The following is a 12,939-nucleotide window of genomic DNA, read 5'->3' as shown; positions in this document are numbered from 1 at the left end:
TTCATGCCAGTGGTCGTTATGAGATTGTATTGCACCAATTGTTGAATTGTAAGGATATCTGCTTGATATATTCAGTGAGAGTGGGGAGAAATTTTAACATGGCATAGTACCTCACAAATGTTGCCAGCATTAGGGATTCGAACCCAGGCGTTCAGCGTTATAGGCGGGCATGCTAACCTCTGCGCTACGGTGGCCTCCAGCAAAAAAAACAAAAAAAAAAGCATGTGCTATTTTGAAAGTGATTTTCATATGTAGGTTTCATTTGTAGCACCCGACATGTACAACTCTTCGTGTGCTAAATTTGACATATCATAAGAGTTTTGCATACCGTGTAATAGAGCCTTAAGCCATTAAAATAAACTATAAATTCAAGGTTATCTCTATTAAAGCGGTTTCAGTGTGGTGGTTATAAAAACACCAGTAAGGCAACACTCTCCTATAATCAATTTAGCGTGTTTTTATCAAAACACACTGAATTGGCAGCAACCCTCTTTGCTATGACAGTTACCAAAAATAACGGTAATTACGAAAGACTCACAAGTGGAGAAACCAATAGACAGCAAAGAGAGGAAGTGACACTACGTAAAAGGAGATTTTAGAGAGCAAGCAAAGAGAGTGGTCGTTGAGTATTTGTAATGGATTTAAACAAAATATGGTGTTTCGGTGTTCTTAGCCACAAATAATTGTTATTCGTTTTTCTCCCGTCAATTAGTGCGCATTACATTGGTCGTACGCTGGATTTTAAAAACGTTTTAAAACTGCTAAAAAAAAAACAAGAAACCCAAAAAGAAAATATTTGAAAAAATAACCAAATAATCAATTTAATCATCAAATAAAATTTTTATTTGAATATAAAAGCAAAAGATTGTGGAATAATGTAAATGAATAAATAAAATTTCCATCTTTGCCCGCGTTGCCATTAAAAGGGCATAGAGTTACAGTAGAGTGAAAAATATGAAAAAGAACCTCTAAACAAATATACACAAAAGTGCTTCATGAGGATTTTCAAAGCAAATATTGGTAACCAAATGAAAAATGTATTGATTAGTGTGTGATTTGACCAAGAGCGATTTGCCTGATTTACAAAATAATTCAAAGTGCATAGAGTTTTTTGACAAGCGATTCGATTAACAAAAAAAAAAGAGTTGTGCTTAACCAAAAGTGAGTAAATCAATAGAAGAAAAAAATAAACCAAAAAAATATTTCACCTGAGAGATCTTCTCGCTATGAAATGAAAAAAGGTTGTATCAGGTTTGTGGGAAAAGTTGTATTTTTCTTTTCTAAGCAAAATTCTATAGAGAAAATGAAAAAGTTTTTGAAAAGTGTCAAAGAAAAATTCTTGTATTTTGTGTGGGTATTTCTTCCTTTTTTCTACGACAACGACAAAGACGACGACGTGAATGAAATAGTAAAAAGGAATGAAAGAAAAATACTGATTTATCCCATGCACATACAAACATAGCCCCAACACACACACACACACACACACACGCTGAAGCATTAGCCGCACTCACTCATGCAAGCAAAAAGCACACACACACACACACCCCCAAGCGAAGAGTAAATACTCGCATCAAAAAGGAATAAAATAGCCAACGAAGGAATGTTTAAGCCAAAAAGGAATACGTGTAACAAAATGCGAGTATACGAAATGAGAGAAGAAATGGTGGAATACCGAAGAATAGCCAAACTGAATTTACCCACTTGTGTACATTTGTGTAACGACCCCTCAGGTTGCAAAAACAAAAAAAAAAAAACAAGAAATGAAACTCCTCAACCCCCAACCACCATCTCTCTGACAGCCTTCCACCCCCCAATGTGCCACTTCAGAACTCCCAATTGTCATTGTTGTTGTTGTTGTTGGTGTTTTCGTGTTTTCATCGTCATTGTTGGTTTATTTTCTTTCGTTCGAGTTTTCATGTTTGTTGTTGTTCTTTCGTTCGTTGTAGTCGTCTTCTTCTTCATCATCATAATCATCATCATCTTGCATTACAAACAGTTTTGTCATTAAAATTTACTACTACTGCGACTGGTATGCTACACTGCTGCACAGACACATACATACATGGTTACCAAAATTCACCTACAAACAAACTAGGAGATAATTTTTTTTAACCATACAGTGGTATGAGATTATAAAAAAAAACAGAACAAATAAAATAAAAGTTGTAATCAAAAAACCAAAGTTGTAATTCTTTTCATGGATTTATTTCTTTTTTACATTCCAAAAAAAGGATGAATGAGCTAAGTTTAGCCGTGCTCTCTAAAATCCTTGCTAAATCAATAAATCAATGCCCAGACTTTAAACATGAGATACGTTCAAATGTGAATAACGTTGACAATTTCTTATTCATGAACATTCTTCAAGTATGAGCTAAAATTCTTGTCGCCACTACAGATTCAAGCCAGGATGCTCAGGTGTTACTTATCTTTCAGTAAAAGGAAATCCACAGGGGCACCACAAGATAGGGACATCTACAAGGCCAAGTTAGCCAAATACAACAGATAATTGTTTAAGCTCATAGAGAATCAAGAACTCAAATCCTGGTACAGGTTTATCGGACATAAATAATGGCGTCTTGGCTCTCAATAACTTAAATCGGTGAATTCGTTTATATGGGGCTATATCTATTTATAAAGGGTGATTTTTTAAAAGTTATAGGAAATCTTTATTTGAATCGATTGTAAGGTCCCTATAAAGTAAGGTTGAAGAATATTCCATGCAAATGTTGACCATGACTGCGCCCCAAATGATCCATCCGCTTAGTCCAATTTTGGCATACTCTTTCCAAAATTTCGACCGGTATCTCATGAATAAATGTTTCAATGATTTCTTCCAATGAAGCGGGCTTGTCTGTAAAGACATGAGCTTTAACATAGCCCCACAAAAATAGTCTAAAAGCGTTACATCGCATGATCTAGGCAGCCAATTGACCGGTGCCGAACGTTAAATAAAATGTTCACCGAACTCGCCTCTCAATAAGTCCATTGTTAAGCTTGCTGTGTGGCATGTGGCACCGACTTGTTGAAACCACATGTCATGCAAGTCAAGCTCTTGCATTTTGGGCAAAAAGAAAGTTGGATATCATCTCACGGTAGCACTCACCATTCACAGTAACGTTACGATTCGCATCATCTTGGAAAAAGTACGGTCCAATGATGCCACCCGCCCATAAACCGCACCAAACTGTGACTTTTCTGAATGCATTGGTAACTCTTGCAATGCTTCTGGCTGATCTTTACTCCAAAATCGACAATTTTTATTTTTTACGTACCCATTGAGCCAAATGAGCTTCGTCGCTGAATGGAAGAAGCGCACAATGAACTTTCTTAACAGAGCACGCATTTTGATAACTGAAAATGTTTGACTATAAAACAAAACACGAAACTTACATTAGCTGTTTAAACCAGTGTTGCCAAAAAGATAATAGCTGAAAATCACCCTTTTGATCAATCAGAGTGGGATTTGGTGTGGATGTTGAAGGGTAAAAACGTTCATCGCATGCAAAATTTCACCCTGGATTACTTAAGAAATTTAGGATTTGGGAGCTATATCCAAATGTGGCCCATTTACAATCCCCAACGACCTACATCAAAAAGAAGTATCCGTTCAAAATTTCATGCTGATTGCTTCATTCGTTCGGCCACAATCAGACATGGCTATATGGACTGAGAATATCAAGTCGATTGGGTTAGGTTATGTTGAAAATAGGGTGCGGTTTTTAATGCGCCTCGTGTCACTATGGGTATACACAAAAGCCAACATTCGGCTTGGTGTGCGCTCAAAATATTAAAAAGTAGCTTCAAAACGACAATCAATGCTACTTACAAAATCTCCAATTGTTTTCCATACCATGTCCCTTAGTTGGTTCATGTGTGATACTGTGTCCCCACCTGTGTGCGGGTGTCTGTTAGACGCGAAAGTCGGGTAATACCATAGAAAATGCTCCAACGTTCCATCATCCTCCCCACATGCTATCACTTTTCCTGATACCGAAATCTATACTGACTTCCCGCTTATTTCCTTTCAGTAATAGCCTTGTTTTCTCACATTTTGGATCTCTGCCAATAGGATTTTCTTCATCCTACCGACCGTTTCGCTGTTCTTCAGTGTTGCATGGGCGTAGGTAGCCCACGCCCTTAACTCCGAATTCGTCGACGTGGAAGACTTCGGATTAACTAAGTTTATTGACGGCAGTTCTTCGGCAGTGAAGATTGCCTAATTGTCTGCTTGTTCATTCTCCCTTACTCCGCTATGGCACTGCCCTCAAACTATACGGATCGTGCCATCCTCAGAGAAGGCGTTAATTTCCTTCTTTCACTCCAAGACTGTTCGTGGTCTTACTGTTCTGGATGTTATTGCTCTGATGGCCAGTTTACTGTCCGTAAAGATGTTCGCACTCGACGCCCTTGAGTTAACACCACACCTCCTCACGTTTTCCGTGATCGCCGGTTTTCCGTCTGCAGGACCCAATTATGATCAGGCAGTCTAAAACAGATTTCAGGCCAGGTTCTCAATGTAGAGCTACAAGCCCACTCTCTACTCTAGCTTTGATCCATTATTTTACCATGATCTTCCAGATGACAATTCCAGAGTTCCGTTAATCCAAAACTGTGCTGCTGGCAGAGGTGTCTCACACTCGACTTCAAGTGTCGTCTCAGGAACCCGATCGGAAACCTCTTCTATTTTGTCCAGGTTTCCTATCGTCGCCTTGATTATACCGCGATGGGTTTACCTGCTCCTATCCTCTATCCATTCTCAAAACGACTTAAGTCTCATAGCCGCAGTGACTGTCTCATGGATCGGATATCTAAATATCTCCATTTCCCTAGTGGGTGTGGTCATCATCGATCCACCTATGCCAAGACAACATGTTCTCTGAACCTGTTGTATTATCCTAACGTTGCACCTCCATCGCAGTTCAACAATCTACGGCGTAACTTAGTATTGGTCTAATAAGGCTTATGTAGAGCCAGTGGACTATCCTCGGATTCAGGCCCCGTTTCGAGCCTATAGCCCGTATATATAGTGCCCAACATCTGTGTGCCTTCTTGGTACACTTCTGAATGTGACACTTTCATTCAGTTTCCTGTCCAAGGTCACTCCTGAGTATTTGACCTTGTCAGATACCGGAATCAGTCTATTGAAGAAATGTGGTGGGCCAATTTGACAGCCCACCTTCATCGTTCCCGTGAACAGGCAGATTTCAGTCTTCTCTGGGTTAACATTGAGACCCTTGGGTCTAGCCCAGTCGTGTGCCTTCTGCAAGACCCTTTCGGTAGCTCGTTCGGATCCTTACCCCCCTCAATAAGCATACCATAGGAGCCATCCCCATGGCAGCCGGTTGTACGTACCGGATTGACCCGTTGAGATCTTTCATCGGCAATGGGTGCCGCCTCAGTGTACAACGCACTTCTACAACAACAACCCATAGGAGCGGGGACAAAATGCCTGCCTGTGGAGTGCCCGTGCCACCTTTTATGTCATGGAACCCACAATATATCCACGTGTTCCATAGCATATGGGTTATCCCGTCTCTAAGGACCCGGTCTACCTGGTACTAATCGAAGGTTTGGATCCTTGTGTCGGTTTGTACATTATTAAAAGCCTCCTCTGCTCTGTTAAAAAGTCTGCGAACCATTTTCCCAATATTGCGAATCTCCCCGGCCTATATTTGAAAGACTCCACTGGTGCAGTCGCAATCCTGTTGACATTGTCGTCAATGTCTTCTATGCTTGGACAATCTAAGTTGTCTTGCCCAAGTGTCCTTCTGTGTAGTCTTCCGAATTTGTACAGTTGGTTTTCAACTTATTACGGGAGCTTATCGGCTCCGTCGATGGCTGTGCTATTCTAAGCTTAATTTAGCGATGGTCCTAAACCTCATCGATTTTATTTTCCGAACATATCTCAAATATGTCCCGAACATGTCACATCTAAAACCTACTCCCTAATCCTATTAACAAAGGTAGCAGTGTTACCAATATTAAGGATTATTAGGTAGTTACTATTCAAGAATTCTGCCAGATCTTTGCCCCGCTTATTAGTGTTAGTACTTCCCTACGAAATGTGGTGAGAGTTCTCATGATGTCAGGCATGTCAGGCAAATAACACAGGTTCTCGGCCGAGTTCCATTGTTAGCATAGAATATTTTGCAGTTGATATGGTTCAATCCAGAAACTTTGTTCCGGGTCGTCCATGGCTCCTTAACTAAGGCAATAATAATCTTGCCCTTGCTGAATTTTCCATCAGAGCGTAAGTAGCTGTCTCGCTCCGATGGAGGTTTATTTGGATGATCTCAATCATTGGTCCTCCATTATATTGACTTCTTTGGAGTGGGTGATGGTCTCATCGTCCGCTCCCTGTTCTTTAGGCTGCATTGAGTTTCCCTTCACTGCACTGCCTGATGTTTTAATATTAGGATCTTTGCCTATCCTAGGCTTCCGAATCTTGAGAAAGTCGGTAATGGTTCCATCATCGGGTCCATGTTCAATAGGCTTTATTGAGTTTCCCGCCTGATGTTCTAATATTAGGATCTTTTTTATCCTAATTTTCCAAATCTTGGATAAATTGGTTTCTTGGGAGTAGGTTATGGTCTCATCGTCCACGCCCTGTTCTTTAGTTGCATTGACTTTTCTGTCACTGCACTGCCTGATATTTCAATATTAACAATGGAACTTCGCCTATCCTAGTCTTCCGAATCTTGATAAAGTCGAGTCCCCGTTCGTTCGGGCTGTGTTGGGTCTCTCGCCCCTACACTGCCTATGATTATGATTGGGTGACAAAAGCGATATCCACCTTGATTACAAATAAGCGAAAGGCGGACACACAGTACAGAAAGGTTATGCGGACGAAGGTTAGGCTGAATAAGTCACAGACACAATAGTGGTGTGGGGTGAAATTCCATACGAAATATGTCCTTTGCCTACGTATTTCATGCTAGTACCAGCTTTGGACGTCATGTCGTCACGGGTTATAGTCAACCGATCCCAAAATATTTCACTATACTTTCGTCAATTATTGCGATCATAAGGAAAAATGGAGGGTATGCGTTTCAAGAAACAAAACCATTTTTTTGGGACAATCTAATGTATTGGGTTGCCCAAAAAGTAATTGCGGATTTTTTTAAAGAAACTAATGCACTTTTAATAAACTTAGAATGAACTTTAATCAAATATACTTTTTTACACTTTTTTTCTAAAGCAAGCTAAAAGTAACAGCTGATAACTGACAGAAGAAAGAATGCAATTACAGAGTCACAAGCTGTGAAAAAATGTGTCAACGCCGACTATATGAAAAATCCGCAATTACTTTTTGGGCAACCCAATACATCGCCGGCTAAGGTGAAATGTGGTAAGGCATTTATAAACAGTCTATGGAATGAATAGAAACTGTGCAGAAAACATTGTCAAAATGTGATCGGAAGTCAACGTTTCTTAACAAAAGCTGTTGTTGGTTTGTGAACATTTATGAACGATTGTGGTAACTTTGTCAACGCCGTGCTTAATTTTGCCTATAGGTGCAATTTAATTTTTTTTTTGACATGCACACAAGCGCGCTAGCACGTAAGGGAGCATATCATGTAACTCCACTTTTACAGTCCCACCCGCCCCGCCTTTAAGTCGGACTTTGACCTTACGGCAAAATTATTTACCCTTTCTTCACCCTTTACTTCGCTATAGGCCGGTACACAAAGGATACGGACCGTGTCAAGCCAGTCAGTATCCCATCCAAAACCTCTTTCAATTCAGTCAGGTTTTTTATAGTCGTTTCGATTAACCTGCGATGGTATGACCGGCTCCAATATTTTGTTCACTCTCCCATCGCCATAAGTATCATAGCCACAGTGGTTGTCGGATGCTTAATATGCATGTCCATGAAGTGTCTTCAGTGCCCTAGTAAGAATTGTTTTCATCGCCACGTTCTTTGAACCTTTTGTAATGAGCTTATGCACTTTCTCTCCACCGCCGCCCATCGTTGTACCGAGGAGTATCTTAGAAATGGTCTAATAAAGCTCCTGCAGACCCAGTGCATGTTTAGGCCCCATCTCTAGAATACAGCCCGCTTAAATAGAGACAAACATCTGCCTTCTTTCTCAGTATGTTCCAGGTTTACAATCTGTTTACCAAACTGTTCTTTAGTATGTGGCTTGTACAGTTTTAGCATGTGGCTTATTTAGGCCCCTAGATGTCAATGCAGAATGTTGACTAACGCTGCACAGTGGGATATTCTCCGAAATCAGTGGAGATATTGTATACCTCAAGTTGATTTTTTTGTAAGGATTTTTGAGCACTATCAGCAAAATAAAAGAATTTTCCACATGATTTCTATTCATTTGAAGTTTCAAAGTATTACTTCTATCCCTTCACAAATGGCATATTTTTCTTCTTTTATTTTTTGAAATTTTGACCGAGATTGGCATCGTGATAAGTTGATAAGTATTTATTGAGAAAAGTTGCATAAATATTTGCATTTTTTATAAATGGACATCTTCAATAAGTTTTCAGTGAAGTTTGAACAAGTTTTGTCATCTTAAACGGGTGCAATATGTACATCAAATAGGCAATTTTATATTAACAAATTGAAGAACCCCTCGAGTTCTCAAAATGCAAAGCCTAGATCACCATTCGAGCCTTTGTCTTTTTAGTTCATATGTGCTCTGAACATATGGCAAAAATTTGTTGCATCAAACAATTTGTAGCCTCCACAGCAAATTATGTAAAAAATTCCGATTTTGCAATCATATTTGCCCGACGTGGATATTTTGGGGATTTTTGAAACAAATTCGGCCAAAATTTAGTTATTAACTCGTTTTTTTTTTCTTAGGACCTCAGCTCTAACCATTTAAAATTTCAAAGTGTTATTTCTATCCATTCTCAAATGCCATATTTTTTACTAGTTTTTTTCTATTCTATCCCATTGTGCACTGGCTTTTCCTACTCTTTACCATGGTGTCTACTGTCTATATGCCTTTAGTTCCGCATAACTTGCCTTGTCGAGTTTGGGCATGAACCCTTGCCTCATGCCAGGCCTACGACACTAGGCACGATGCGAATATAATGACTGAATGTGTGTAGTAATACCTGAAATATTTCATGAGGTCCTAGCGACTTACACCGTTGAAAGCTCTTAAAAGTTTCCTTTACAATAGTGGTCCTATGAAGTTCTACAAACATAGCGAATACATTTGTCTCTGCGCTTCTTCTTTTGGTCACAAAAATCTCATTTTGTTTTTGGATTACATCAAGCTTAGACCAATATATTTTTATACCCACCATCATAGGATGGAGGGTAAACTAATCTAGTCGTTTAGTTTGTACACCTCGAAATATTGATCTGGAACCCCATAAAGTATATATATTCTTGATCGTCTCGACATTCTGAGTCGATCTAGCCATGTCTGTCCGTCCGTCTGTCAAAATCATGATAGCGGTCGTCGAATTAAGATATCCGCTTGAAATTATACACAGTTACTTATTAATCTAGATCGCTCGGGATTGCAAGTGGACCATATCGGTTCAGATTTGGATTTAGCTCCCATATGAACCGATCTCCCGATTTGACTTCTTGAGCCCATGGACCCATATCGCTATCCGATTTGGCTGAAATTTTGCACGACGTGTTTTGTTATGACTAACAATAACCGTGCCAAGGACGGTTCAAATTGGTCAATAACCTAATATGCAAATGCAAATTTTGCCCATGAACATTCCACTAAGGAACAGTGGCAAACTTCTCACATGTCAATGAGTGCAGTTCGATTCAAGTATTAAGCTCAATGATAAGAGGCCTCCTTTTTATAGCCGAGTCCGAACGGCGTGGCGTAGTGAGACACCTCTTTAGAGAGAAGTTTTACATGGCATAGTACCTCACAAATGTTGCCAGCATTAAGAGGGGAACCTAATATAGCTCCCATAAAAACCGCATATGTCCCGATTTTTAATCATGAGCCCCTGGAAGCCGCAATTGTTATTCGATTTGGCTGAAATTGTGCTCTAAATGGTTTGATACGACTTGCAAAACGGTTTAATCGCCAAGTACGGTTTAAATCGCTCAATAACCTGATATCGGTTCCATATAAACCTATCTCCAGAATACATTTCTACAGCCCCTAGATGCTTCAATTTGTGGCTGATTTGGCAGAAATTTGGTACGTAAAACACATACATGTCTTCAATTAAATTTGTTTGTTTACATTTTTTTACAGAATCTATAGTGCGGAATTCCCAAGATTCGGCCCGACCCCACTTTTTAAACCCACCATGAAATTTTGCCATAGTGTTCTGTTATGACTTCCAACAACTGTGCTTAGTACGGTCCAAATCTGTCTATAACCTGACATGAAGCGATTTTTATCCGATTTGGTTGAAATTTTGCATATAGCTCCCATATTTTGTTTGTTAGTTTTCGCCTCTATTTCAAATAGAAAAGCAGAACAACAAAAACCTTTTAAAGAATCTCTGCAATGTGGTGTGTTAAATGTATAGGGGTCGGGCTGCAATGAGCGCGATTTCGGGCTTTACCAGAGGCCTCATCAGATTACGATTCCAACAAAAGATTACATGCTTCCACCTACTCAATAATTGGATTTTGGTAGTCAATCCCTTTTTAAAGCTTGGTAAGAAGAAGTCAAAAACCAACAGCCAACATCTCTTCAAAAGGACATCTAACATCTAAAACACACACAATGCCAAAAACTTGTTATCCAGACAATATTTGATTGGCATAGGATAACTTTTAATATGAGCATATTGCAGCTGCAAGTGTGTCGACGTGCTGTTCTTGCATTCAATTGTGTCTGCACCTCTTTTGATTGGTCACAAAAATTTCGTTTTGTTTTTGGATTACATCTAGGTTAGACAAATAAGTTTTTATGTTTTGCCTCTATATCTACCATTGCACTGCTCACTAGTTAGTGAATAGGTGGCGTCGCAATCTGATGAGCCTTCTGGCAAAGGCCGAAATCGCGATCATTGCAACCCGCGCCCAATACATTTAAGACACTATTGTTTACACTATTTAAATGTTTTTTTTTTTTTTGCTTTTTGAAACAATTGGTCTAAACTAGATGTAATCAAAAAATAAGGCGAATATATGTTAAAATGTTCTTAATGGGTCTTATCTCACTATGAGAAAAGCAAGAATGAATACCCCTCCCCATAGATGTGGGTTTAAAATGCACTTTTTCGCATTACATTTTTTGCCAACTGAGAGAACGCGCAAGAAATATCTGAGTAAAATTTAAAATTCGACTTTGTCAGTTATTTTCTGTTACTTTATGGGACTGTGGCATTCGTGCTTTTTGATGGTTTGTTTGGGTTATTGATTCCCTTGACTTTATTTCAAACATTTCTTTATTTATTTGCGCCCTCTTTACTTTGCTCTTTACTCTCTTCCAACTCACTCGCACTCACACACACCCATACTTCAGTTATGAGTTGCCTGCTGGTTGTATTACACAGGCGGCCCGCTACCTTCTTAAACTTTGTCGGCTTATAATAGTTAGTCGTACAATGTACCCAGTCACACATACACCCGTATCCACACAAATTTTTGGTGTAAACTACAGCTGTGCTACTACACACCGTTACTCGGTTTAGACACGCACACCGTGTCCTTTACCAAAGACCACATTCACTCACTCTGCGTTAACACATGGCGCGCGACAGCCAATTGCAAAGGCGATGGCTGTGTGGTGTGGTAATGGTGTTGGTGTTTGTATAGCTGGCAGAGCAGAGCTTTTACTTACAGTGCGTGCCAAGGGAATGTTCGCTTTTTATTATTATTTTTATAATGATTACACTTTAAACGAACACGACGGAACGGAATGCACGACGAGTAATTATTGTAATTTATTTAACAATCAAACGGGGATTGCGCATAAAAAGCTGTTGATGAAAGGATAAGCGCGCTTGAAGGACAAGGCTGTTTCGCACACTCGTGTACACTTCATCAGCCATGTCAGTGCTGCTTTGTGTGTGGTTTCGGTTTGTTTGTGTGTTACAGTTAAATTTATAAGTGTGTCTGCGGGACATGATGATGTTATAAACTTAAGTGGGGGGTCCAACAACATTGCGGTTCGGTTGGGTGTGATCCTTATGAAAACTTTTATGCGAATTTCTGCAAGATTTTTGTCAGGACATTAAAATCGAGGGAAACAACTTCATTTGAAAAATTGTTATATTACACTTTTGCAATTATAATAAAATCATAAACTGTTGTTTAGTTATCGTAAAATTCATCACCAAGCCATGTTTAACAAGCCATGAAAGAGGAGATGCTTGAGCCAACTTTAATACAATTACGATTTATTTCGACCATGTTATCGATGGGAATGGTTGAAGCCGTAGCAGCATGACGTAAGGATGAGTGGGTACAGAACTTCTGCCGAGATAGTAGGGGTAATTTCATAGCCTGGAAATGAAACGATTTAATAGTGTTTTTTTTAGTGATTGGGCGAGCCTAATGGTTGTAATGAAGTTTATGCAAGCCGTGAGAATTTTCACACTATATTGATATTAGTGAGCCCGATAGATGAGGTCTTATCGAGCTTGGTTTACCAGCACGGGTGTAAGATTTCCATCTTCATTATCAGAAACAGCCATGAGGTACTAGATCTTAAATTTGTATGGCAGAATATCAGCAGAAGATTATGAAACTGGCAAGTCTTCAATCTTCTCAGAATGTCGCAAGATTGGCTTCAAGAAATGGTCCCATCGCTTAAGAGAAAGAGGTCAGAATGGGACACATTTTGGCACGAATTTTACAACACTGCTCCAGAGATGAAAGTGCAACCTGTCTGGAATTTCATGTTCAGGACATTGATATGATGCTCAAGCGCATTACGAACGCCCTGAGGGACTGGCTTAAGTCTGCATGTCCTAGAAGTAAGCCAAGAGGCAAACAGTGACAGCCATGCTGGGCCCTAGAGCTGGTTAGTC

The 12,939-nt window shown here is 39.5% G+C and overlaps 1 protein-coding gene across 3 annotated transcripts in view; it reads left to right on the top strand.

The window, feature by feature from the left end:
• Positions 1-709: 709 nt before the first annotated feature.
• LOC106080696 (uncharacterized) overlaps positions 710-12,939 on the top strand; it is a 238,019-nt gene continuing 225,789 nt past the window's right edge. For 2 of the 3 annotated variants that reach the window (XM_013242164.2, XM_013242163.2), the window contains exon 1: positions 710-1,161. The gene's annotated coding sequence lies outside the window, so the exon portion shown is untranslated. The other variant, XM_059369035.1, reaches the window with a different exon arrangement.

Source organism: Stomoxys calcitrans, chromosome 5 (genome assembly GCF_963082655.1).
Source record: "Stomoxys calcitrans chromosome 5, idStoCalc2.1, whole genome shotgun sequence".
NCBI lineage: Eukaryota > Metazoa > Arthropoda > Insecta > Diptera > Muscidae > Stomoxys > Stomoxys calcitrans.
Note: the sequence above shows the minus strand (reverse complement) of the source record. Positions and strands in the feature narration are given on the sequence as shown.